This window comes from Microcebus murinus, chromosome 14 (genome assembly GCF_040939455.1).
Source record: "Microcebus murinus isolate Inina chromosome 14, M.murinus_Inina_mat1.0, whole genome shotgun sequence".
NCBI classification, from domain to species: Eukaryota; Metazoa; Chordata; class Mammalia; order Primates; family Cheirogaleidae; genus Microcebus; species Microcebus murinus.
In genome coordinates, this window is record NC_134117.1 from 80434793 (window position 1) to 80461977 (window position 27185).

General features: G+C 62.7%; 7 pseudogenes; all 7 read left to right on the forward strand.

Moving 5' to 3' along the window:
• Positions 1-108: 108 nt before the first annotated feature.
• On the forward strand, positions 109-227 carry LOC142875887 (uncharacterized; annotated as a pseudogene).
• A 3738-nt stretch (positions 228-3965) lies between these two features.
• LOC142875888 (uncharacterized) lies at positions 3966-4084 on the forward strand (annotated as a pseudogene).
• A 3730-nt stretch (positions 4085-7814) lies between these two features.
• LOC142875889 (uncharacterized) lies at positions 7815-7933 on the forward strand (annotated as a pseudogene).
• A 3761-nt stretch (positions 7934-11694) lies between these two features.
• LOC142875891 (uncharacterized) lies at positions 11695-11813 on the forward strand (annotated as a pseudogene).
• Positions 11814-15573: 3760 nt separating this feature from the next.
• On the forward strand, positions 15574-15692 carry LOC142876278 (uncharacterized; annotated as a pseudogene).
• A 3765-nt stretch (positions 15693-19457) lies between these two features.
• On the forward strand, positions 19458-19576 carry LOC142875892 (uncharacterized; annotated as a pseudogene).
• A 3733-nt stretch (positions 19577-23309) lies between these two features.
• Positions 23310-23428, forward strand: LOC142875893 (uncharacterized; annotated as a pseudogene).
• Positions 23429-27185: the final 3757 nt, after the last annotated feature.

A 27185-nucleotide genomic window follows, 5' to 3' on the forward strand; every position in this document is an offset into this window, starting at 1 on the left:
GAACTCAACAGGCCCGGCCCGGCGCGGGGCGTGCGTGGGGCGGGAGGAGGCGGCGGGGTTAGCGCAGAGAGGCTCGGCTTCTTGAGCGGGGCAGGGGCGCCCTCCGCCGTCCACGGCCACACCACCCTGAACGCGCCCGATCTCGTCTGGTCTCGGAAGCTAAGCAGGGTCGGGCCTCGTTAGTACTTGGATGGGAGACCGCCTGGGAATACCGGGTGCCACAGGCTGCTTCTTTTTTGTTTTTGTTTTTTTTTGGCCTCTTGTTCTGTCCCCTTTCTGGGAGCGCGGCGGCGGCCCGGGGTGGGGGTGACCCCCACCCTCAGCGCCCGCCGCGGTGCCTGGCGCCCCAGCCCGCACCGTGGGGCCTCCTCTTGTCCCGAGCCGCGACACCGCCGCCACGCGGCAGCACGCGTGGCATCTGGACTGTCAGGTCTCAGACCAAAGGTCTGCTCTGTGGGAACCGACACGCTGGAGGAAACCTTGAGAGTCTGAGAGGGGAGGGAGTTCCAGAAGAAGGCCAGGATGTCATTTTGAGGGAGTGTGTGACCAGAACTCGTCCCGTTGCTTTTGGGGTTCTATGGGCTACACGTAGGAATCTTTGGTGGTGGCACCTGATGTTGGGGGATCCGGAGTCACACCCAGACCTGCTCCACAGGCTTCCTTTTACTTTTCTCTTCGGATTCATTATTTTTAAAAAGTGTCCCTTACCTCTATTATTGCATTTTCTTTTCTCTCTCTTTTCAAGCAGATGATGGGAGTCCAAGTATTCAGGTGACATGTGTTGCCCGTGCCCCCCTCCCCGCTGTGTTCTTATTCATATACCTCTCATGTTGCTCCAGCGTATCGTGGGGGTACCAATGTTAAGGTCGGGTACGTTGCCCTCTCCAAGCCTCCCCCCTCGGGTCAGAGCTTCACGTGCGCCCATCCCCCAGTCGGTGCGCACCCACCCCATTCCCAATGGATGTGTATGCCCATCCCCTCCCCCCACCCGCCCGACACCCACCCGATGAAGGTGATTCCTCTCCGTCCACTTAGGTGTCCATCCGTTCGTACCAATTTGCCGGTGAGCGCGCTCACGTGGTGCTCGTGTGTCCATTCTTGGGATACCTGGCCTACTGGAACGGGTTCCAGCTCTGGCCAGGAGAACACGAGAGGCGCCCTCTCACCGCTGCTCCTCACAGCCGAATGGCACTCCGTGGTGTCCACGCGCCACATTTTATTAATGCACTCCTGGATGGATGGGCACTCGGGTCGCTTCCACATCTTTGCGATTGTGAATTGTGCCCTAACTGTAACCCTAACCCTTACCCAGCCCGTCTCCTCTGCCCCTGCCTGACGCACTCCTCCCCGGCCAGGCCCGTCACTGTCCTGGGCCCCCGCCTGACCGGCTCCTTCCCGCCCGGCCTGTCACCGTCCTCTGCCCCTGCCTGACATGCTCCTTCCCGCCGGGCCTCTCACCGTCCTCGGCCCCTGCCTGACTGGCTCCTCCGTCGCCTGGGCCTTCCAAGGGCTTGGTGTGGACGCTGCTTCCAGGAAGCCCTCCAGAAACCCGGCAGCAGGGTGGCCGCAGCAGTCTCCAGCAGCGGTCCCTAAGTCGCGTGTGGGGGGCCCAGCCTGGTGTCTTCCCTGAGGCCCTGCGGCTGCCGGCTGCCGCCCCCCCGCAAGGGGAGAGCCGCGGAGGTGGGGACCGCCTCCTGATGGGATCCCGGGGCTCTCTGTCCTGCCCGAAGGCCCAGCTGGCCTGCGGGTCCTTAGAGTGGCAAAAACCTCCGAAAACTGAGACTGAGGGTCCGGTGGGTGTCTGCACTTTTGTGCTGGGCACCCCAGGGAGGCCCGGGGGCTGGCTGGACAACGTGGTCTGCTGGGCGGGGGGGTTTGGAGGAGCAACTGATGCCCTTTGCACTTTGGGTAGCAAGAGTCTGAGGTGTCTCCGAGCCCTGTGCCATGTCGGGGGGGGGGGTGCGGGTGGGAGGAGGAGGAGGAGGAGGTGGGAAGGGCCGGGGCCTGCAGTCGTGTTCCCGGGGTGGCACGGCAAGTGGCTTCTTCCACAGGCTGCTTGGCCTGGGCTCCCTGCACCTGGGCCTTTGGAGGACCGGCCCTGTGTTTGCCAACACTTCCTGCAGGGACCCAGAGCTGGGAGGTTGCATCTCTCAGCCCTGGGTCGGGCAGAGCCCCAGCGGGCCATGCCCACAACCTCTCTCAGCACCGGTCCCCCAGAAGGCTCCCTTGGGACCAGGATTCTCTTGCGGTGACTCTTTAAGGTCTGGCCCCTGGATGGAGGGGCACCAGGAGTAGAGGAGCAGGAAGGGGAAGGGGGTGGCCATGCGAGGGGACACTTTGAGGCCAAGTCCCAGCTTCAGCCTGATCCTCCTGGGAACCCCGCTCTGAGACAAGGAGCCGGGCTTCGCATTCCCACAGCAGCCAGTCGTGGGCTGAGGACACCTGGGGCGTTGGGAACTCCCTGGCTTCTCCTTGGTTTAACATCTGGAGCTGCTTGGGAATCGTGCCGCCACACACACCCGAGTGCAGGTGTCTTCTGCACAGACTGCGGGCCTCGCTCTTCTGAATGCCGCTAGCTCGCCACCCACCCACGGGTGAGCCTGGTCAGGGTGCTTTCTCTCAGGGGCAGACTCTCATCCGGGCGGGCTACCGGTGTCTCTGTTTGCTCCTTTCTTTCTTCCATTTCGGGAAAGGCTTCCTTACTGGGTGTGGAAATCTCCTATGCCTTTCCTCGCCTATTCTGTCAGCTTTCAAATTCTCTTTCAGGCCGGGCGCGGTGGCTCAAGCCTGTAATCCTAGCTCTCTGGGAGGCCGAGGCGGGCGGATTGCTCGAGGTCAGGAGTTCGAAACCAGCCTGAGCAAGAGCCAGACCCGGTCTCTACTGTAAATAGAAAGAAATTAATTGGCCAACTAATATATATAGGAAAATGAGCCAGGCATGGTGGCGCATGCCTGTAGTCCCAGCTACTTGGGAGGCTGAGGCAGAAGGATTGCTTGAGCCCAGGAGTTTGAGGTTGCTGTGAGCTAGGCTAACGCCACTGCACTCACTCTAGCCTAGGCAACAAAGCGAGACTGTGTCTCATAAAAAAAAAAAAAAAAATTCTCTTTCAGTTGCCACCCTCACAGATGGATTAGGAAACCCTTCCCGGTGCACTCATTAGTGAAATGACCTCAAGGAAGCTGGAATCCAATATCTAATCGCCGACTTTTAGCGAGTCCACACGCCAGGGTGGTCGGGGTCCAATGCAGCCCCGGCCAGGCCCAGGCCCCTTGGACCGGGCCACAGGAGGACACAGAGGAGGGTCCCGGCCCCCACGAAGCGGTGCCGGCAGTTCTCCACGGGCTTGGGCGTTTTCCAGAGGTAGGAGATGGAGGGGACTGATTTCTTCAGCGCCCCACAAACCACGCCACCCCACCCCACCCATGGGACACATCCCCAGAGAGAGACGCCCCATACACTGGCTCCCCTCCCCCTTGCGCTGTGCCCCAGCCCTGGCCCGGGGGAATAGGCGGCCGCCCAACAACAGGGCGAGGGGGGGCGCAGCTGAAAGGGGTTGTGGGGGAGGGCGGCCCCTGGCTGGGGTCAAAGGGCGAGCGCCCCGCGCGCGCGCGCGTGCGCAGTCAGCGGTGGCGACGCGCTGGGGGTGGGCAGCGGGTAGGTGAAGGAGGCCGAGGCCGGGGGAGGAGACGAGGGGGGCTGGAAGGGCTCCACCTTGACGAGTCCAGCCGTGGAGGCGCATCTTGTGTGAGTGTGAGTGAGTGTGAGTGTGTGTGTGTGTGTGTGTGTGTAGAGAGACAGCCCCCCGCCCCGCCCCGCCCATCACCCCCGTCCCTCGGAGCCCGCTGGACCCGGCGGCGAACTCAACAGGCCCGGCCCGGCGCGGGGCGTGCGTGGGGCGGGAGGAGGCGGCGGGGTTAGCGCAGAGAGGCTCGGCTTCTTGAGCGGGGCAGGGGCGCCCTCCGCCGTCCACGGCCACACCACCCTGAACGCGCCCGATCTCGTCTGGTCTCGGAAGCTAAGCAGGGTCGGGCCTCGTTAGTACTTGGATGGGAGACCGCCTGGGAATACCGGGTGCCACAGGCTGCTTCTTTTTTGTTTTTGTTTTTTTTTTGGCCTCTTGTTCTGTCCCCTTTCTGGGAGCGCGGCGGCGGCCCGGGGTGGGGGTGACCCCCACCCTCAGCGCCCGCCGCGGTGCCTGGCGCCCCAGCCCGCACCGTGGGGCCTCCTCTTGTCCCGAGCCGCGACACCGCCGCCACGCGGCAGCACGCGTGGCATCTGGACTGTCAGGTCTCAGACCAAAGGTCTGCTCTGTGGGAACCGACACGCTGGAGGAAACCTTGAGAGTCTGAGAGGGGAGGGAGTTCCAGAAGAAGGCCAGGATGTCATTTTGAGGGAGTGTGTGACCAGAACTCGTCCCGTTGCTTTTGGGGTTCTATGGGCTACACGTAGGAATCTTTGGTGGTGGCACCTGATGTTGGGGGATCCGGAGTCACACCCAGACCTGCTCCACAGGCTTCCTTTTACTTTTCTCTTCGGATTCATTATTTTTAAAAAGTGTCCCTTACCTCTATTATTGCATTTTCTTTTCTCTCTCTTTTCAAGCAGATGATGGGAGTCCAAGTATTCAGGTGACATGTGTTGCCCGTGCCCCCCTCCCCGCTGTGTTCTTATTCATATACCTCTCATGTTGCTCCAGCGTATCGTGGGGGTACCAATGTTAAGGTCGGGTACGTTGCCCTCTCCAAGCCTCCCCCCTCGGGTCAGAGCTTCACGTGCGCCCATCCCCCAGTCGGTGCGCACCCACCCCATTCCCAATGGATGTGTATGCCCATCCCCTCCCCCCACCCGCCCGACACCCACCCGATGAAGGTGATTCCTCTCCGTCCACTTAGGTGTCCATCCGTTCGTACCAATTTGCCGGTGAGCGCGCTCACGTGGTGCTCGTGTGTCCATTCTTGGGATACCTGGCCTACTGGAACGGGTTCCAGCTCTGGCCAGGAGAACACGAGAGGCGCCCTCTCACCGCTGCTCCTCACAGCCGAATGGCACTCCGTGGTGTCCACGCGCCACATTTTATTAATGCACTCCTGGATGGATGGGCACTCGGGTCGCTTCCACATCTTTGCGATTGTGAATTGTGCCCTAACTGTAACCCTAACCCTTACCCAGCCCGTCTCCTCTGCCCCTGCCTGACGCACTCCTCCCCGGCCAGGCCCGTCACTGTCCTGGGCCCCCGCCTGACCGGCTCCTTCCCGCCCGGCCTGTCACCGTCCTCTGCCCCTGCCTGACATGCTCCTTCCCGCCGGGCCTCTCACCGTCCTCGGCCCCTGCCTGACTGGCTCCTCCGTCGCCTGGGCCTTCCAAGGGCTTGGTGTGGACGCTGCTTCCAGGAAGCCCTCCAGAAACCCGGCAGCAGGGTGGCCGCAGCAGTCTCCAGCAGCGGTCCCTAAGTCGCGTGTGGGGGGCCCAGCCTGGTGTCTTCCCTGAGGCCCTGCGGCTGCCGGCTGCCGCCCCCCCGCAAGGGGAGAGCCGCGGAGGTGGGGACCGCCTCCTGATGGGATCCCGGGGCTCTCTGTCCTGCCCGAAGGCCCAGCTGGCCTGCGGGTCCTTAGAGTGGCAAAAACCTCCGAAAACTGAGACTGAGGGTCCGGTGGGTGTCTGCACTTTTGTGCTGGGCACCCCAGGGAGGCCCGGGGGCTGGCTGGACAACGTGGTCTGCTGGGCGGGGGGGTTTGGAGGAGCAACTGATGCCCTTTGCACTTTGGGTAGCAAGAGTCTGAGGTGTCTCCGAGCCCTGTGCCATGTCGGGGGGGGGGGTGCGGGTGGGAGGAGGAGGAGGAGGAGGTGGGAAGGGCCGGGGCCTGCAGTCGTGTTCCCGGGGTGGCACGGCAAGTGGCTTCTTCCACAGGCTGCTTGGCCTGGGCTCCCTGCACCTGGGCCTTTGGAGGACCGGCCCTGTGTTTGCCAACACTTCCTGCAGGGACCCAGAGCTGGGAGGTTGCATCTCTCAGCCCTGGGTCGGGCAGAGCCCCAGCGGGCCATGCCCACAACCTCTCTCAGCACCGGTCCCCCAGAAGGCTCCCTTGGGACCAGGATTCTCTTGCGGTGACTCTTTAAGGTCTGGCCCCTGGATGGAGGGGCACCAGGAGTAGAGGAGCAGGAAGGGGAAGGGGGTGGCCATGCGAGGGGACACTTTGAGGCCAAGTCCCAGCTTCAGCCTGATCCTCCTGGGAACCCCGCTCTGAGACAAGGAGCCGGGCTTCGCATTCCCACAGCAGCCAGTCGTGGGCTGAGGACACCTGGGGCGTTGGGAACTCCCTGGCTTCTCCTTGGTTTAACATCTGGAGCTGCTTGGGAATCGTGCCGCCACACACACCCGAGTGCAGGTGTCTTCTGCACAGACTGCGGGCCTCGCTCTTCTGAATGCCGCTAGCTCGCCACCCACCCACGGGTGAGCCTGGTCAGGGTGCTTTCTCTCAGGGGCAGACTCTCATCCGGGCGGGCTACCGGTGTCTCTGTTTGCTCCTTTCTTTCTTCCATTTCGGGAAAGGCTTCCTTACTGGGTGTGGAAATCTCCTATGCCTTTCCTCGCCTATTCTGTCAGCTTTCAAATTCTCTTTCAGGCCGGGCGCGGTGGCTCAAGCCTGTAATCCTAGCTCTCTGGGAGGCCGAGGCGGGCGGATTGCTCGAGGTCAGGAGTTCGAAACCAGCCTGAGCAAGAGCCAGACCCGGTCTCTACTGTAAATAGAAAGAAATTAATTGGCCAACTAATATATATAGGAAAATGAGCCAGGCATGGTGGCGCATGCCTGTAGTCCCAGCTACTTGGGAGGCTGAGGCAGAAGGATTGCTTGAGCCCAGGAGTTTGAGGTTGCTGTGAGCTAGGCTAACGCCACTGCACTCACTCTAGCCTAGGCAACAAAGCGAGACTGTGTCTCATAAAAAAAAAAAAAAAATTCTCTTTCAGTTGCCACCCTCACAGATGGATTAGGAAACCCTTCCCGGTGCACTCATTAGTGAAATGACCTCAAGGAAGCTGGAATCCAATATCTAATCGCCGACTTTTAGCGAGTCCACACGCCAGGGTGGTCGGGGTCCAATGCAGCCCCGGCCAGGCCCAGGCCCCTTGGACCGGGCCACAGGAGGACACAGAGGAGGGTCCCGGCCCCCACGAAGCGGTGCCGGCAGTTCTCCACGGGCTTGGGCGTTTTCCAGAGGTAGGAGATGGAGGGGACTGATTTCTTCAGCGCCCCACAAACCACGCCACCCCACCCCACCCATGGGACACATCCCCAGAGAGAGACGCCCCATACACTGGCTCCCCTCCCCCTTGCGCTGTGCCCCAGCCCTGGCCCGGGGGAATAGGCGGCCGCCCAACAACAGGGCGAGGGGGGGCGCAGCTGAAAGGGGTTGTGGGGGAGGGCGGCCCCTGGCTGGGGTCAAAGGGCGAGCGCCCCGCGCGCGCGTGCGCAGTCAGCGGTGGCGACGCGCTGGGGGTGGGCAGCGGGTAGGTGAAGGAGGCCGAGGCCGGGGGAGGAGACGAGGGGGGCTGGAAGGGCTCCACCTTGACGAGTCCAGCCGTGGAGGCGCATCTTGTGTGAGTGTGAGTGAGTGTGAGTGTGTGTGTGTGTGTGTGTAGAGAGACAGCCCCCCGCCCCGCCCCGCCCATCACCCCCGTCCCTCGGAGCCCGCTGGACCCGGCGGCGAACTCAACAGGCCCGGCCCGGCGCGGGGCGTGCGTGGGGCGGGAGGAGGCGGCGGGGTTAGCGCAGAGAGGCTCGGCTTCTTGAGCGGGGCAGGGGCGCCCTCCGCCGTCCACGGCCACACCACCCTGAACGCGCCCGATCTCGTCTGGTCTCGGAAGCTAAGCAGGGTCGGGCCTCGTTAGTACTTGGATGGGAGACCGCCTGGGAATACCGGGTGCCACAGGCTGCTTCTTTTTTGTTTTTGTTTTTTTTTGGCCTCTTGTTCTGTCCCCTTTCTGGGAGCGCGGCGGCGGCCCGGGGTGGGGGTGACCCCCACCCTCAGCGCCCGCCGCGGTGCCTGGCGCCCCAGCCCGCACCGTGGGGCCTCCTCTTGTCCCGAGCCGCGACACCGCCGCCACGCGGCAGCACGCGTGGCATCTGGACTGTCAGGTCTCAGACCAAAGGTCTGCTCTGTGGGAACCGACACGCTGGAGGAAACCTTGAGAGTCTGAGAGGGGAGGGAGTTCCAGAAGAAGGCCAGGATGTCATTTTGAGGGAGTGTGTGACCAGAACTCGTCCCGTTGCTTTTGGGGTTCTATGGGCTACACGTAGGAATCTTTGGTGGTGGCACCTGATGTTGGGGGATCCGGAGTCACACCCAGACCTGCTCCACAGGCTTCCTTTTACTTTTCTCTTCGGATTCATTATTTTTAAAAAGTGTCCCTTACCTCTATTATTGCATTTTCTTTTCTCTCTCTTTTCAAGCAGATGATGGGAGTCCAAGTATTCAGGTGACATGTGTTGCCCGTGCCCCCCTCCCCGCTGTGTTCTTATTCATATACCTCTCATGTTGCTCCAGCGTATCGTGGGGGTACCAATGTTAAGGTCGGGTACGTTGCCCTCTCCAAGCCTCCCCCCTCGGGTCAGAGCTTCACGTGCGCCCATCCCCCAGTCGGTGCGCACCCACCCCATTCCCAATGGATGTGTATGCCCATCCCCTCCCCCCACCCGCCCGACACCCACCCGATGAAGGTGATTCCTCTCCGTCCACTTAGGTGTCCATCCGTTCGTACCAATTTGCCGGTGAGCGCGCTCACGTGGTGCTCGTGTGTCCGTTCTTGGGATACCTGGCCTACTGGAACGGGTTCCAGCTCTGGCCAGGAGAACACGAGAGGCGCCCTCTCACCGCTGCTCCTCACAGCCGAATGGCACTCCGTGGTGTCCACGCGCCACATTTTATTAATGCACTCCTGGATGGATGGGCACTCGGGTCGCTTCCACATCTTTGCGATTGTGAATTGTGCCCTAACTGTAACCCTAACCCTTACCCAGCCCGTCTCCTCTGCCCCTGCCTGACGCACTCCTCCCCGGCCAGGCCCGTCACTGTCCTGGGCCCCCGCCTGACCGGCTCCTTCCCGCCCGGCCTGTCACCGTCCTCTGCCCCTGCCTGACATGCTCCTTCCCGCCGGGCCTCTCACCGTCCTCGGCCCCTGCCTGACCGGCTCCTCCGTCGCCTGGGCCTTCCAAGGGCTTGGTGTGGACGCTGCTTCCAGGAAGCCCTCCAGAAACCCGGCAGCAGGGTGGCCGCAGCAGTCTCCAGCAGCGGTCCCTAAGTCGCGTGCGGGGGACGTGCCCCGGCTGTGCCGCGGGGGGGCCCAGCCTGGTGTCTTCCCTGAGGCCCTGCGGCCGCCGGCTGCCGCCCCCCCGCAAGGGGAGAGCCGCGGAGGTGGGGACCGCCTCCTGATGGGATCCCGGGGCTCTCTGTCCTGCCCGAAGGCCCAGCTGGCCTGCGGGTCCTTAGAGTGGCAAAAACCTCCGAAAACTGAGACTGAGGGTCCGGTGGGTGTCTGCACTTTTGTGCTGGGCACCCCAGGGAGGCCCGGGGGCTGGCTGGACAACGTGGTCTGCTGGGCGGGGGGGTTTGGAGGAGCAACTGATGCCCTTTGCACTTTGGGTAGCAAGAGTCTGAGGTGTCTCCGAGCCCTGTGCCATGTCGGGGGGGGGGTGCGGGTGGGAGGAGGAGGAGGAGGAGGTGGGAAGGGCCGGGGCCTGCAGTCGTGTTCCCGGGGTGGCACGGCAAGTGGCTTCTTCCACAGGCTGCTTGGCCTGGGCTCCCTGCACCTGGGCCTTTGGAGGACCGGCCCTGTGTTTGCCAACACTTCCTGCAGGGACCCAGAGCTGGGAGGTTGCATCTCTCAGCCCTGGGTCGGGCAGAGCCCCAGCGGGCCATGCCCACAACCTCTCTCAGCACCGGTCCCCCAGAAGGCTCCCTTGGGACCAGGATTCTCTTGCGGTGACTCTTTAAGGTCTGGCCCCTGGATGGAGGGGCACCAGGAGTAGAGGAGCAGGAAGGGGAAGGGGGTGGCCATGCGAGGGGACACTTTGAGGCCAAGTCCCAGCTTCAGCCTGATCCTCCTGGGAACCCCGCTCTGAGACAAGGAGCCGGGCTTCGCATTCCCACAGCAGCCAGTCGTGGGCTGAGGACACCTGGGGCGTTGGGAACTCCCTGGCTTCTCCTTGGTTTAACATCTGGCGCTGCTTGGGAATCGTGCCGCCACACACACCCGAGTGCAGGTGTCTTCTGCACAGACTGCGGGCCTCGCTCTTCTGAATGCCGCTAGCTCGCCACCCACCCACGGGTGAGCCTGGTCAGGGTGCTTTCTCTCAGGGGCAGACTCTCATCCGGGCGGGCTACCGGTGTCTCTGTTTGCTCCTTTCTTTCTTCCATTTCGGGAAAGGCTTCCTTACTGGGTGTGGAAATCTCCTATGCCTTTCCTCGCCTATTCTGTCAGCTTTCAAATTCTCTTTCAGGCCGGGCGCGGTGGCTCAAGCCTGTAATCCTAGCTCTCTGGGAGGCCGAGGCGGGCGGATTGCTCGAGGTCAGGAGTTCGAAACCAGCCTGAGCAAGAGCCAGACCCGGTCTCTACTGTAAATAGAAAGAAATTAATTGGCCAACTAATATATATAGGAAAATGAGCCAGGCATGGTGGCGCATGCCTGTAGTCCCAGCTACTTGGGAGGCTGAGGCAGAAGGATTGCTTGAGCCCAGGAGTTTGAGGTTGCTGTGAGCTAGGCTAACGCCACTGCACTCACTCTAGCCTAGGCAACAAAGCGAGACTGTGTCTCATAAAAAAAAAAAAAAAAATTCTCTTTCAGTTGCCACCCTCACAGATGGATTAGGAAACCCTTCCCGGTGCACTCATTAGTGAAATGACCTCAAGGAAGCTGGAATCCAATATCTAATCGCCGACTTTTAGCGAGTCCACACGCCAGGGTGGTCGGGGTCCAATGCAGCCCCGGCCAGGCCCAGGCCCCTTGGACCGGGCCACAGGAGGACACAGAGGAGGGTCCCGGCCCCCACGAAGCGGTGCCGGCAGTTCTCCACGGGCTTGGGCGTTTTCCAGAGGTAGGAGATGGAGGGGACTGATTTCTTCAGCGCCCCACAAACCACGCCACCCCACCCCACCCATGGGACACATCCCCAGAGAGAGACGCCCCATACACTGGCTCCCCTCCCCCTTGCGCTGTGCCCCAGCCCTGGCCCGGGGGAATAGGCGGCCGCCCAACAACAGGGCGAGGGGGGGCGCAGCTGAAAGGGGTTGTGGGGGAGGGCGGCCCCTGGCTGGGGTCAAAGGGCGAGCGCCCCGCGCGCGCGTGCGCAGTCAGCGGTGGCGACGCGCTGGGGGTGGGCAGCGGGTAGGTGAAGGAGGCCGAGGCCGGGGGAGGAGACGAGGGGGGCTGGAAGGGCTCCACCTTGACGAGTCCAGCCGTGGAGGCGCATCTTGTGTGAGTGTGAGTGAGTGTGAGTGTGTGTGTGTGTGTGTGTGTGTGTAGAGAGACAGCCCCCCGCCCCGCCCCGCCCATCACCCCCGTCCCTCGGAGCCCGCTGGACCCGGCGGCGAACTCAACAGGCCCGGCCCGGCGCGGGGCGTGCGTGGGGCGGGAGGAGGCGGCGGGGTTAGCGCAGAGAGGCTCGGCTTCTTGAGCGGGGCAGGGGCGCCCTCCGCCGTCCACGGCCACACCACCCTGAACGCGCCCGATCTCGTCTGGTCTCGGAAGCTAAGCAGGGTCGGGCCTCGTTAGTACTTGGATGGGAGACCGCCTGGGAATACCGGGTGCCACAGGCTGCTTCTTTTTTGTTTTTGTTTTTTTTTGGCCTCTTGTTCTGTCCCCTTTCTGGGAGCGCGGCGGCGGCCCGGGGTGGGGGTGACCCCCACCCTCAGCGCCCGCCGCGGTGCCTGGCGCCCCAGCCCGCACCGTGGGGCCTCCTCTTGTCCCGAGCCGCGACACCGCCGCCACGCGGCAGCACGCGTGGCATCTGGACTGTCAGGTCTCAGACCAAAGGTCTGCTCTGTGGGAACCGACACGCTGGAGGAAACCTTGAGAGTCTGAGAGGGGAGGGAGTTCCAGAAGAAGGCCAGGATGTCATTTTGAGGGAGTGTGTGACCAGAACTCGTCCCGTTGCTTTTGGGGTTCTATGGGCTACACGTAGGAATCTTTGGTGGTGGCACCTGATGTTGGGGGATCCGGAGTCACACCCAGACCTGCTCCACAGGCTTCCTTTTACTTTTCTCTTCGGATTCATTATTTTTAAAAAGTGTCCCTTACCTCTATTATTGCATTTTCTTTTCTCTCTCTTTTCAAGCAGATGATGGGAGTCCAAGTATTCAGGTGACATGTGTTGCCCGTGCCCCCCTCCCCGCTGTGTTCTTATTCATATACCTCTCATGTTGCTCCAGCGTATCGTGGGGGTACCAATGTTAAGGTCGGGTACGTTGCCCTCTCCAAGCCTCCCCCCTCGGGTCAGAGCTTCACGTGCGCCCATCCCCCAGTCGGTGCGCACCCACCCCATTCCCAATGGATGTGTATGCCCATCCCCTCCCCCCACCCGCCCGACACCCACCCGATGAAGGTGATTCCTCTCCGTCCACTTAGGTGTCCATCCGTTCGTACCAATTTGCCGGTGAGCGCGCTCACGTGGTGCTCGTGTGTCCGTTCTTGGGATACCTGGCCTACTGGAACGGGTTCCAGCTCTGGCCAGGAGAACACGAGAGGCGCCCTCTCACCGCTGCTCCTCACAGCCGAATGGCACTCCGTGGTGTCCACGCGCCACATTTTATTAATGCACTCCTGGATGGATGGGCACTCGGGTCGCTTCCACATCTTTGCGATTGTGAATTGTGCCCTAACTGTAACCCTAACCCTTACCCAGCCCGTCTCCTCTGCCCCTGCCTGACGCACTCCTCCCCGGCCAGGCCCGTCACTGTCCTGGGCCCCCGCCTGACCGGCTCCTTCCCGCCCGGCCTGTCACCGTCCTCTGCCCCTGCCTGACATGCTCCTTCCCGCCGGGCCTCTCACCGTCCTCGGCCCCTGCCTGACCGGCTCCTCCGTCGCCTGGGCCTTCCAAGGGCTTGGTGTGGACGCTGCTTCCAGGAAGCCCTCCAGAAACCCGGCAGCAGGGTGGCCGCAGCAGTCTCCAGCAGCGGTCCCTAAGTCGCGTGCGGGGGACGTGCCCCGGCTGTGCCGCGGGGGGGCCCAGCCTGGTGTCTTCCCTGAGGCCCTGCGGCCGCCGGCTGCCGCCCCCCCGCAAGGGGAGAGCCGCGGAGGTGGGGACCGCCTCCTGATGGGATCCCGGGGCTCTCTGTCCTGCCCGAAGGCCCAGCTGGCCTGCGGGTCCTTAGAGTGGCAAAAACCTCCGAAAACTGAGACTGAGGGTCCGGTGGGTGTCTGCACTTTTGTGCTGGGCACCCCAGGGAGGCCCGGGGGCTGGCTGGACAACGTGGTCTGCTGGGCGGGGGGGTTTGGAGGAGCAACTGATGCCCTTTGCACTTTGGGTAGCAAGAGTCTGAGGTGTCTCCGAGCCCTGTGCCATGTCGGGTGCGGGGGGGTGCGGGTGGGAGGAGGAGGAGGAGGAGGTGGGAAGGGCCGGGGCCTGCAGTCGTGTTCCCGGGGTGGCACGGCAAGTGGCTTCTTCCACAGGCTGCTTGGCCTGGGCTCCCTGCACCTGGGCCTTTGGAGGACCGGCCCTGTGTTTGCCAACACTTCCTGCAGGGACCCAGAGCTGGGAGGTTGCATCTCTCAGCCCTGGGTCGGGCAGAGCCCCAGCGGGCCATGCCCACAACCTCTCTCAGCACCGGTCCCCCAGAAGGCTCCCTTGGGACCAGGATTCTCTTGCGGTGACTCTTTAAGGTCTGGCCCCTGGATGGAGGGGCACCAGGAGTAGAGGAGCAGGAAGGGGAAGGGGGTGGCCATGCGAGGGGACACTTTGAGGCCAAGTCCCAGCTTCAGCCTGATCCTCCTGGGAACCCCGCTCTGAGACAAGGAGCCGGGCTTCGCATTCCCACAGCAGCCAGTCGTGGGCTGAGGACACCTGGGGCGTTGGGAACTCCCTGGCTTCTCCTTGGTTTAACATCTGGCGCTGCTTGGGAATCGTGCCGCCACACACACCCGAGTGCAGGTGTCTTCTGCACAGACTGCGGGCCTCGCTCTTCTGAATGCCGCTAGCTCGCCACCCACCCACGGGTGAGCCTGGTCAGGGTGCTTTCTCTCAGGGGCAGACTCTCATCCGGGCGGGCTACCGGTGTCTCTGTTTGCTCCTTTCTTTCTTCCATTTCGGGAAAGGCTTCCTTACTGGGTGTGGAAATCTCCTATGCCTTTCCTCGCCTATTCTGTCAGCTTTCAAATTCTCTTTCAGGCCGGGCGCGGTGGCTCAAGCCTGTAATCCTAGCTCTCTGGGAGGCCGAGGCGGGCGGATTGCTCGAGGTCAGGAGTTCGAAACCAGCCTGAGCAAGAGCCAGACCCGGTCTCTACTGTAAATAGAAAGAAATTAATTGGCCAACTAATATATATAGGAAAATGAGCCAGGCATGGTGGCGCATGCCTGTAGTCCCAGCTACTTGGGAGGCTGAGGCAGAAGGATTGCTTGAGCCCAGGAGTTTGAGGTTGCTGTGAGCTAGGCTAACGCCACTGCACTCACTCTAGCCTAGGCAACAAAGCGAGACTGTGTCTCATAAAAAAAAAAAAAAATTCTCTTTCAGTTGCCACCCTCACAGATGGATTAGGAAACCCTTCCCGGTGCACTCATTAGTGAAATGACCTCAAGGAAGCTGGAATCCAATATCTAATCGCCGACTTTTAGCGAGTCCACACGCCAGGGTGGTCGGGGTCCAATGCAGCCCCGGCCAGGCCCAGGCCCCTTGGACCGGGCCACAGGAGGACACAGAGGAGGGTCCCGGCCCCCACGAAGCGGTGCCGGCAGTTCTCCACGGGCTTGGGCGTTTTCCAGAGGTAGGAGATGGAGGGGACTGATTTCTTCAGCGCCCCACAAACCACGCCACCCCACCCCACCCATGGGACACATCCCCAGAGAGAGACGCCCCATACACTGGCTCCCCTCCCCCTTGCGCTGTGCCCCAGCCCTGGCCCGGGGGAATAGGCGGCCGCCCAACAACAGGGCGAGGGGGGGCGCAGCTGAAAGGGGTTGTGGGGGAGGGCGGCCCCTGGCTGGGGTCAAAGGGCGAGCGCCCCGCGCGCGCGTGCGCAGTCAGCGGTGGCGACGCGCTGGGGGTGGGCAGCGGGTAGGTGAAGGAGGCCGAGGCCGGGGGAGGAGACGAGGGGGGCTGGAAGGGCTCCACCTTGACGAGTCCAGCCGTGGAGGCGCATCTTGTGTGAGTGTGAGTGAGTGTGAGTGTGTGTGTGTGTGTGTGTGTGTAGAGAGACAGCCCCCCGCCCCGCCCCGACCATCACCCCCGTCCCTCGGAGCCCGCTGGACCCGGCGGCGAACTCAACAGGCCCGGCCCGGCGCGGGGCGTGCGTGGGGCGGGAGGAGGCGGCGGGGTTAGCGCAGAGAGGCTCGGCTTCTTGAGCGGGGCAGGGGCGCCCTCCGCCGTCCACGGCCACACCACCCTGAACGCGCCCGATCTCGTCTGGTCTCGGAAGCTAAGCAGGGTCGGGCCTCGTTAGTACGTGGATGGGAGACCGCCTGGGAATACCGGGTGCCACAGGCTGCTTCTTTTTTGTTTTTGTTTTTTTTTGGCCTCTTGTTCTGTCCCCTTTCTGGGAGCGCGGCGGCGGCCCGGGGTGGGGGTGACCCCCACCCTCAGCGCCCGCCGCGGTGCCTGGCGCCCCAGCCCGCACCGTGGGGCCTCCTCTTGTCCCGAGCCGCGACACCGCCGCCACGCGGCAGCACGCGTGGCATCTGGACTGTCAGGTCTCAGACCAAAGGTCTGCTCTGTGGGAACCGACACGCTGGAGGAAACCTTGAGAGTCTGAGAGGGGAGGGAGTTCCAGAAGAAGGCCAGGATGTCATTTTGAGGGAGTGTGTGACCAGAACTCGTCCCGTTGCTTTTGGGGTTCTATGGGCTACACGTAGGAATCTTTGGTGGTGGCACCTGATGTTGGGGGATCCGGAGTCACACCCAGACCTGCTCCACAGGCTTCCTTTTACTTTTCTCTTCGGATTCATTATTTTTAAAAAGTGTCCCTTACCTCTATTATTGCATTTTCTTTTCTCTCTCTTTTCAAGCAGATGATGGGAGTCCAAGTATTCAGGTGACATGTGTTGCCCGTGCCCCCCTCCCCGCTGTGTTCTTATTCATATACCTCTCATGTTGCTCCAGCGTATCGTGGGGGTACCAATGTTAAGGTCGGGTACGTTGCCCTCTCCAAGCCTCCCCCCCTCGGGTCAGAGCTTCACGTGCGCCCATCCCCCAGTCGGTGCGCACCCACCCCATTCCCAATGGATGTGTATGCCCATCCCCTCCCCCCACCCGCCCGACACCCACCCGATGAAGGTGATTCCTCTCCGTCCACTTAGGTGTCCATCCGTTCGTACCAATTTGCCGGTGAGCGCGCTCACGTGGTGCTCGTGTGTCCGTTCTTGGGATACCTGGCCTACTGGAACGGGTTCCAGCTCTGGCCAGGAGAACACGAGAGGCGCCCTCTCACCGCTGCTCCTCACAGCCGAATGGCACTCCGTGGTGTCCACGCGCCACATTTTATTAATGCACTCCTGGATGGATGGGCACTCGGGTCGCTTCCACATCTTTGCGATTGTGAATTGTGCCCTAACTGTAACCCTAACCCTTACCCAGCCCGTCTCCTCTGCCCCTGCCTGACGCACTCCTCCCCGGCCAGGCCCGTCACTGTCCTGGGCCCCCGCCTGACCGGCTCCTTCCCGCCCGGCCTGTCACCGTCCTCTGCCCCTGCCTGACATGCTCCTTCCCGCCGGGCCTCTCACCGTCCTCGGCCCCTGCCTGACCGGCTCCTCCGTCGCCTGGGCCTTCCAAGGGCTTGGTGTGGACGCTGCTTCCAGGAAGCCCTCCAGAAACCCGGCAGCAGGGTGGCCGCAGCAGTCTCCAGCAGCGGTCCCTAAGTCGCGTGCGGGGGACGTGCCCCGGCTGTGCCGCGGGGGGGCCCAGCCTGGTGTCTTCCCTGAGGCCCTGCGGCCGCCGGCTGCCGCCCCCCCGCAAGGGGAGAGCCGCGGAGGTGGGGACCGCCTCCTGATGGGATCCCGGGGCTCTCTGTCCTGCCCGAAGGCCCAGCTGGCCTGCGGGTCCTTAGAGTGGCAAAAACCTCCGAAAACTGAGACTGAGGGTCCGGTGGGTGTCTGCACTTTTGTGCTGGGCACCCCAGGGAGGCCCGGGGGCTGGCTGGACAACGTGGTCTGCTGGGCGGGGGGGTTTGGAGGAGCAACTGATGCCCTTTGCACTTTGGGTAGCAAGAGTCTGAGGTGTCTCCGAGCCCTGTGCCATGTCGGGTGCGGGGGGGTGCGGGTGGGAGGAGGAGGAGGAGGAGGTGGGAAGGGCCGGGGCCTGCAGTCGTGTTCCCGGGGTGGCACGGCAAGTGGCTTCTTCCACAGGCTGCTTGGCCTGGGCTCCCTGCACCTGGGCCTTTGGAGGACCGGCCCTGTGTTTGCCAACACTTCCTGCAGGGACCCAGAGCTGGGAGGTTGCATCTCTCAGCCCTGGGTCGGGCAGAGCCCCAGCGGGCCATGCCCACAACCTCTCTCAGCACCGGTCCCCCAGAAGGCTCCCTTGGGACCAGGATTCTCTTGCGGTGACTCTTTAAGGTCTGGCCCCTGGATGGAGGGGCACCAGGAGTAGAGGAGCAGGAAGGGGAAGGGGGTGGCCATGCGAGGGGACACTTTGAGGCCAAGTCCCAGCTTCAGCCTGATCCTCCTGGGAACCCCGCTCTGAGACAAGGAGCCGGGCTTCGCATTCCCACAGCAGCCAGTCGTGGGCTGAGGACACCTGGGGCGTTGGGAACTCCCTGGCTTCTCCTTGGTTTAACATCTGGAGCTGCTTGGGAATCGTGCCGCCACACACACCCGAGTGCAGGTGTCTTCTGCACAGACTGCGGGCCTCGCTCTTCTGAATGCCGCTAGCTCGCCACCCACCCACGGGTGAGCCTGGTCAGGGTGCTTTCTCTCAGGGGCAGACTCTCATCCGGGCGGGCTACCGGTGTCTCTGTTTGCTCCTTTCTTTCTTCCATTTCGGGAAAGGCTTCCTTACTGGGTGTGGAAATCTCCTATGCCTTTCCTCGCCTATTCTGTCAGCTTTCAAATTCTCTTTCAGGCCGGGCGCGGTGGCTCAAGCCTGTAATCCTAGCTCTCTGGGAGGCCGAGGCGGGCGGATTGCTCGAGGTCAGGAGTTCGAAACCAGCCTGAGCAAGAGCCAGACCCGGTCTCTACTGTAAATAGAAAGAAATTAATTGGCCAACTAATATATATAGGAAAATGAGCCAGGCATGGTGGCGCATGCCTGTAGTCCCAGCTACTTGGGAGGCTGAGGCAGAAGGATTGCTTGAGCCCAGGAGTTTGAGGTTGCTGTGAGCTAGGCTAACGCCACTGCACTCACTCTAGCCTAGGCAACAAAGCGAGACTGTGTCTCATAAAAAAAAAAAAAAAAATTCTCTTTCAGTTGCCACCCTCACAGATGGATTAGGAAACCCTTCCCGGTGCACTCATTAGTGAAATGACCTCAAGGAAGCTGGAATCCAATATCTAATCGCCGACTTTTAGCGAGTCCACACGCCAGGGTGGTCGGGGTCCAATGCAGCCCCGGCCAGGCCCAGGCCCCTTGGACCGGGCCACAGGAGGACACAGAGGAGGGTCCCGGCCCCCACGAAGCGGTGCCGGCAGTTCTCCACGGGCTTGGGCGTTTTCCAGAGGTAGGAGATGGAGGGGACTGATTTCTTCAGCGCCCCACAAACCACGCCACCCCACCCCACCCATGGGACACATCCCCAGAGAGAGACGCCCCATACACTGGCTCCCCTCCCCCTTGCGCTGTGCCCCAGCCCTGGCCCGGGGGAATAGGCGGCCGCCCAACAACAGGGCGAGGGGGGGCGCAGCTGAAAGGGGTTGTGGGGGAGGGCGGCCCCTGGCTGGGGTCAAAGGGCGAGCGCCCCGCGCGCGCGCGTGCGCAGTCAGCGGTGGCGACGCGCTGGGGGTGGGCAGCGGGTAGGTGAAGGAGGCCGAGGCCGGGGGAGGAGACGAGGGGGGCTGGAAGGGCTCCACCTTGACGAGTCCAGCCGTGGAGGCGCATCTTGTGTGAGTGTGAGTGAGTGTGAGTGTGTGTGTGTGTGTGTGTGTGTAGAGAGACAGCCCCCCGCCCCGCCCCGCCCATCACCCCCGTCCCTCGGAGCCCGCTGGACCCGGCGGCGAACTCAACAGGCCCGGCCCGGCGCGGGGCGTGCGTGGGGCGGGAGGAGGCGGCGGGGTTAGCGCAGAGAGGCTCGGCTTCTTGAGCGGGGCAGGGGCGCCCTCCGCCGTCCACGGCCACACCACCCTGAACGCGCCCGATCTCGTCTGGTCTCGGAAGCTAAGCAGGGTCGGGCCTCGTTAGTACTTGGATGGGAGACCGCCTGGGAATACCGGGTGCCACAGGCTGCTTCTTTTTTGTTTTTGTTTTTTTTTGGCCTCTTGTTCTGTCCCCTTTCTGGGAGCGCGGCGGCGGCCCGGGGTGGGGGTGACCCCCACCCTCAGCGCCCGCCGCGGTGCCTGGCGCCCCAGCCCGCACCGTGGGGCCTCCTCTTGTCCCGAGCCGCGACACCGCCGCCACGCGGCAGCACGCGTGGCATCTGGACTGTCAGGTCTCAGACCAAAGGTCTGCTCTGTGGGAACCGACACGCTGGAGGAAACCTTGAGAGTCTGAGAGGGGAGGGAGTTCCAGAAGAAGGCCAGGATGTCATTTTGAGGGAGTGTGTGACCAGAACTCGTCCCGTTGCTTTTGGGGTTCTATGGGCTACACGTAGGAATCTTTGGTGGTGGCACCTGATGTTGGGGGATCCGGAGTCACACCCAGACCTGCTCCACAGGCTTCCTTTTACTTTTCTCTTCGGATTCATTATTTTTAAAAAGTGTCCCTTACCTCTATTATTGCATTTTCTTTTCTCTCTCTTTTCAAGCAGATGATGGGAGTCCAAGTATTCAGGTGACATGTGTTGCCCGTGCCCCCCTCCCCGCTGTGTTCTTATTCATATACCTCTCATGTTGCTCCAGCGTATCGTGGGGGTACCAATGTTAAGGTCGGGTACGTTGCCCTCTCCAAGCCTCCCCCCTCGGGTCAGAGCTTCACGTGCGCCCATCCCCCAGTCGGTGCGCACCCACCCCATTCCCAATGGATGTGTATGCCCATCCCCTCCCCCCACCCGCCCGACACCCACCCGATGAAGGTGATTCCTCTCCGTCCACTTAGGTGTCCATCCGTTCGTACCAATTTGCCGGTGAGCGCGCTCACGTGGTGCTCGTGTGTCCATTCTTGGGATACCTGGCCTACTGGAACGGGTTCCAGCTCTGGCCAGGAGAACACGAGAGGCGCCCTCTCACCGCTGCTCCTCACAGCCGAATGGCACTCCGTGGTGTCCACGCGCCACATTTTATTAATGCACTCCTGGATGGATGGGCACTCGGGTCGCTTCCACATCTTTGCGATTGTGAATTGTGCCCTAACTGTAACCCTAACCCTTACCCAGCCCGTCTCCTCTGCCCCTGCCTGACGCACTCCTCCCCGGCCAGGCCCGTCACTGTCCTGGGCCCCCGCCTGACCGGCTCCTTCCCGCCCGGCCTGTCACCGTCCTCTGCCCCTGCCTGACATGCTCCTTCCCGCCGGGCCTCTCACCGTCCTCGGCCCCTGCCTGACTGGCTCCTCCGTCGCCTGGGCCTTCCAAGGGCTTGGTGTGGACGCTGCTTCCAGGAAGCCCTCCAGAAACCCGGCAGCAGGGTGGCCGCAGCAGTCTCCAGCAGCGGTCCCTAAGTCGCGTGTGGGGGGCCCAGCCTGGTGTCTTCCCTGAGGCCCTGCGGCTGCCGGCTGCCGCCCCCCCGCAAGGGGAGAGCCGCGGAGGTGGGGACCGCCTCCTGATGGGATCCCGGGGCTCTCTGTCCTGCCCGAAGGCCCAGCTGGCCTGCGGGTCCTTAGAGTGGCAAAAACCTCCGAAAACTGAGACTGAGGGTCCGGTGGGTGTCTGCACTTTTGTGCTGGGCACCCCAGGGAGGCCCGGGGGCTGGCTGGACAACGTGGTCTGCTGGGCGGGGGGGTTTGGAGGAGCAACTGATGCCCTTTGCACTTTGGGTAGCAAGAGTCTGAGGTGTCTCCGAGCCCTGTGCCATGTCGGGGGGGGGGTGCGGGTGGGAGGAGGAGGAGGAGGAGGTGGGAAGGGCCGGGGCCTGCAGTCGTGTTCCCGGGGTGGCACGGCAAGTGGCTTCTTCCACAGGCTGCTTGGCCTGGGCTCCCTGCACCTGGGCCTTTGGAGGACCGGCCCTGTGTTTGCCAACACTTCCTGCAGGGACCCAGAGCTGGGAGGTTGCATCTCTCAGCCCTGGGTCGGGCAGAGCCCCAGCGGGCCATGCCCACAACCTCTCTCAGCACCGGTCCCCCAGAAGGCTCCCTTGGGACCAGGATTCTCTTGCGGTGACTCTTTAAGGTCTGGCCCCTGGATGGAGGGGCACCAGGAGTAGAGGAGCAGGAAGGGGAAGGGGGTGGCCATGCGAGGGGACACTTTGAGGCCAAGTCCCAGCTTCAGCCTGATCCTCCTGGGAACCCCGCTCTGAGACAAGGAGCCGGGCTTCGCATTCCCACAGCAGCCAGTCGTGGGCTGAGGACACCTGGGGCGTTGGGAACTCCCTGGCTTCTCCTTGGTTTAACATCTGGAGCTGCTTGGGAATCGTGCCGCCACACACACCCGAGTGCAGGTGTCTTCTGCACAGACTGCGGGCCTCGCTCTTCTGAATGCCGCTAGCTCGCCACCCACCCACGGGTGAGCCTGGTCAGGGTGCTTTCTCTCAGGGGCAGACTCTCATCCGGGCGGGCTACCGGTGTCTCTGTTTGCTCCTTTCTTTCTTCCATTTCGGGAAAGGCTTCCTTACTGGGTGTGGAAATCTCCTATGCCTTTCCTCGCCTATTCTGTCAGCTTTCAAATTCTCTTTCAGGCCGGGCGCGGTGGCTCAAGCCTGTAATCCTAGCTCTCTGGGAGGCCGAGGCGGGCGGATTGCTCGAGGTCAGGAGTTCGAAACCAGCCTGAGCAAGAGCCAGACCCGGTCTCTACTGTAAATAGAAAGAAATTAATTGGCCAACTAATATATATAGGAAAATGAGCCAGGCATGGTGGCACATGCCTGTAGTCCCAGCTACTTGGGAGGCTGAGGCAGAAGGATTGCTTGAGCCCAGGAGTTTGAGGTTGCTGTGAGCTAGGCTAACGCCACTGCACTCACTCTAGCCTAGGCAACAAAGCGAGACTGTGTCTCATAAAAAAAAAAAAAAATTCTCTTTCAGTTGCCACCCTCACAGATGGATTAGGAAACCCTTCCCGGTGCACTCATTAGTGAAATGACCTCAAGGAAGCTGGAATCCAATATCTAATCGCCGACTTTTAGCGAGTCCACACGCCAGGGTGGTCGGGGTCCAATGCAGCCCCGGCCAGGCCCAGGCCCCTTGGACCGGGCCACAGGAGGACACAGAGGAGGGTCCCGGCCCCCACGAAGCGGTGCCGGCAGTTCTCCACGGGCTTGGGCGTTTTCCAGAGGTAGGAGATGGAGGGGACTGATTTCTTCAGCGCCCCACAAACCACGCCACCCCACCCCACCCATGGGACACATCCCCAGAGAGAGACGCCCCATACACTGGCTCCCCTCCCCCTTGCGCTGTGCCCCAGCCCTGGCCCGGGGGAATAGGCGGCCGCCCAACAACAGGGCGAGGGGGGGCGCAGCTGAAAGGGGTTGTGGGGGAGGGCGGCCCCTGGCTGGGGTCAAAGGGCGAGCGCCCCGCGCGCGCGTGCGCAGTCAGCGGTGGCGACGCGCTGGGGGTGGGCAGCGGGTAGGTGAAGGAGGCCGAGGCCGGGGGAGGAGACGAGGGGGGCTGGAAGGGCTCCACCTTGACGAGTCCAGCCGTGGAGGCGCATCTTGTGTGAGTGTGAGTGAGTGTGAGTGTGTGTGTGTGTGTGTGTGTGTGTAGAGAGACAGCCCCCCGCCCCGCCCCGCCCATCACCCCCGTCCCTCGGAGCCCGCTGGACCCGGCGGCGAACTCAACAGGCCCGGCCCGGCGCGGGGCGTGCGTGGGGCGGGAGGAGGCGGCGGGGTTAGCGCAGAGAGGCTCGGCTTCTTGAGCGGGGCAGGGGCGCCCTCCGCCGTCCACGGCCACACCACCCTGAACGCGCCCGATCTCGTCTGGTCTCGGAAGCTAAGCAGGGTCGGGCCTCGTTAGTACTTGGATGGGAGACCGCCTGGGAATACCGGGTGCCACAGGCTGCTTCTTTTTTGTTTTTGTTTTTTTTTGGCCTCTTGTTCTGTCCCCTTTCTGGGAGCGCGGCGGCGGCCCGGGGTGGGGGTGACCCCCACCCTCAGCGCCCGCCGCGGTGCCTGGCGCCCCAGCCCGCACCGTGGGGCCTCCTCTTGTCCCGAGCCGCGACACCGCCGCCACGCGGCAGCACGCGTGGCATCTGGACTGTCAGGTCTCAGACCAAAGGTCTGCTCTGTGGGAACCGACACGCTGGAGGAAACCTTGAGAGTCTGAGAGGGGAGGGAGTTCCAGAAGAAGGCCAGGATGTCATTTTGAGGGAGTGTGTGACCAGAACTCGTCCCGTTGCTTTTGGGGTTCTATGGGCTACACGTAGGAATCTTTGGTGGTGGCACCTGATGTTGGGGGATCCGGAGTCACACCCAGACCTGCTCCACAGGCTTCCTTTTACTTTTCTCTTCGGATTCATTATTTTTAAAAAGTGTCCCTTACCTCTATTATTGCATTTTCTTTTCTCTCTCTTTTCAAGCAGATGATGGGAGTCCAAGTATTCAGGTGACATGTGTTGCCCGTGCCCCCCTCCCCGCTGTGTTCTTATTCATATACCTCTCATGTTGCTCCAGCGTATCGTGGGGGTACCAATGTTAAGGTCGGGTACGTTGCCCTCTCCAAGCCTCCCCCCTCGGGTCAGAGCTTCACGTGCGCCCATCCCCCAGTCGGTGCGCACCCACCCCATTCCCAATGGATGTGTATGCCCATCCCCTCCCCCCACCCGCCCGACACCCACCCGATGAAGGTGATTCCTCTCCGTCCACTTAGGTGTCCATCCGTTCGTACCAATTTGCCGGTGAGCGCGCTCACGTGGTGCTCGTGTGTCCATTCTTGGGATACCTGGCCTACTGGAACGGGTTCCAGCTCTGGCCAGGAGAACACGAGAGGCGCCCTCTCACCGCTGCTCCTCACAGCCGAATGGCACTCCGTGGTGTCCACGCGCCACATTTTATTAATGCACTCCTGGATGGATGGGCACTCGGGTCGCTTCCACATCTTTGCGATTGTGAATTGTGCCCTAACTGTAACCCTAACCCTTACCCAGCCCGTCTCCTCTGCCCCTGCCTGACGCACTCCTCCCCGGCCAGGCCCGTCACTGTCCTGGGCCCCCGCCTGACCGGCTCCTTCCCGCCCGGCCTGTCACCGTCCTCTGCCCCTGCCTGACATGCTCCTTCCCGCCGGGCCTCTCACCGTCCTCGGCCCCTGCCTGACCGGCTCCTCCGTCGCCTGGGCCTTCCAAGGGCTTGGTGTGGACGCTGCTTCCAGGAAGCCCTCCAGAAACCCGGCAGCAGGGTGGCCGCAGCAGTCTCCAGCAGCGGTCCCTAAGTCGCGTGCGGGGGACGTGCCCCGGCTGTGCCGCGGGGGGGCCCAGCCTGGTGTCTTCCCTGAGGCCCTGCGGCCGCCGGCTGCCGCCCCCCCGCAAGGGGAGAGCCGCGGAGGTGGGGACCGCCTCCTGATGGGATCCCGGGGCTCTCTGTCCTGCCCGAAGGCCCAGCTGGCCTGCGGGTCCTTAGAGTGGCAAAAACCTCCGAAAACTGAGACTGAGGGTCCGGTGGGTGTCTGCACTTTTGTGCTGGGCACCCCAGGGAGGCCCGGGGGCTGGCTGGACAACGTGGTCTGCTGGGCGGGGGGGTTTGGAGGAGCAACTGATGCCCTTTGCACTTTGGGTAGCAAGAGTCTGAGGTGTCTCCGAGCCCTGTGCCATGTCGGGGGGGGGGTGCGGGTGGGAGGAGGAGGAGGAGGAGGTGGGAAGGGCCGGGGCCTGCAGTCGTGTTCCCGGGGTGGCACGGCAAGTGGCTTCTTCCACAGGCTGCTTGGCCTGGGCTCCCTGCACCTGGGCCTTTGGAGGACCGGCCCTGTGTTTGCCAACACTTCCTGCAGGGACCCAGAGCTGGGAGGTTGCATCTCTCAGCCCTGGGTCGGGCAGAGCCCCAGCGGGCCATGCCCACAACCTCTCTCAGCACCGGTCCCCCAGAAGGCTCCCTTGGGACCAGGATTCTCTTGCGGTGACTCTTTAAGGTCTGGCCCCTGGATGGAGGGGCACCAGGAGTAGAGGAGCAGGAAGGGGAAGGGGGTGGCCATGCGAGGGGACACTTTGAGGCCAAGTCCCAGCTTCAGCCTGATCCTCCTGGGAACCCCGCTCTGAGACAAGGAGCCGGGCTTCGCATTCCCACAGCAGCCAGTCGTGGGCTGAGGACACCTGGGGCGTTGGGAACTCCCTGGCTTCTCCTTGGTTTAACATCTGGCGCTGCTTGGGAATCGTGCCGCCACACACACCCGAGTGCAGGTGTCTTCTGCACAGACTGCGGGCCTCGCTCTTCTGAATGCCGCTAGCTCGCCACCCACCCACGGGTGAGCCTGGTCAGGGTGCTTTCTCTCAGGGGCAGACTCTCATCCGGGCGGGCTACCGGTGTCTCTGTTTGCTCCTTTCTTTCTTCCATTTCGGGAAAGGCTTCCTTACTGGGTGTGGAAATCTCCTATGCCTTTCCTCGCCTATTCTGTCAGCTTTCAAATTCTCTTTCAGGCCGGGCGCGGTGGCTCAAGCCTGTAATCCTAGCTCTCTGGGAGGCCGAGGCGGGCGGATTGCTCGAGGTCAGGAGTTCGAAACCAGCCTGAGCAAGAGCCAGACCCGGTCTCTACTGTAAATAGAAAGAAATTAATTGGCCAACTAATATATATAGGAAAATGAGCCAGGCATGGTGGCGCATGCCTGTAGTCCCAGCTACTTGGGAGGCTGAGGCAGAAGGATTGCTTGAGCCCAGGAGTTTGAGGTTGCTGTGAGCTAGGCTAACGCCACTGCACTCACTCTAGCCTAGGCAACAAAGCGAGACTGTGTCTCATAAAAAAAAAAAAAAATTCTCTTTCAGTTGCCACCCTCACAGATGGATTAGGAAACCCTTCCCGGTGCACTCATTAGTGAAATGACCTCAAGGAAGCTGGAATCCAATATCTAATCGCCGACTTTTAGCGAGTCCACACGCCAGGGTGGTCGGGGTCCAATGCAGCCCCGGCCAGGCCCAGGCCCCTTGGACCGGGCCACAGGAGGACACAGAGGAGGGTCCCGGCCCCCACGAAGCGGTGCCGGCAGTTCTCCACGGGCTTGGGCGTTTTCCAGAGGTAGGAGATGGAGGGGACTGATTTCTTCAGCGCCCCACAAACCACGCCACCCCACCCCACCCATGGGACACATCCCCAGAGAGAGACGCCCCATACACTGGCTCCCCTCCCCCTTGCGCTGTGCCCCAGCCCTGGCCCGGGGGAATAGGCGGCCGCCCAACAACAGGGCGAGGGGGGGCGCAGCTGAAAGGGGTTGTGGGGGAGGGCGGCCCCTGGCTGGGGTCAAAGGGCGAGCGCCCCGCGCGCGCGTGCGCAGTCAGCGGTGGCGACGCGCTGGGGGTGGGCAGCGGGTAGGTGAAGGAGGCCGAGGCCGGGGGAGGAGACGAGGGGGGCTGGAAGGGCTCCACCTTGACGAGTCCAGCCGTGGAGGCGCATCTTGTGTGAGTGTGAGTGAGTGTGAGTGTGTGTGTGTGTGTGTGTGTGTAGAGAGACAGCCCCCCGCCCCGCCCCGACCATCACCCCCGTCCCTCGGAGCCCGCTGGACCCGGCGGCGAACTCAACAGGCCCGGCCCGGCGCGGGGCGTGCGTGGGGCGGGAGGAGGCGGCGGGGTTAGCGCAGAGAGGCTCGGCTTCTTGAGCGGGGCAGGGGCGCCCTCCGCC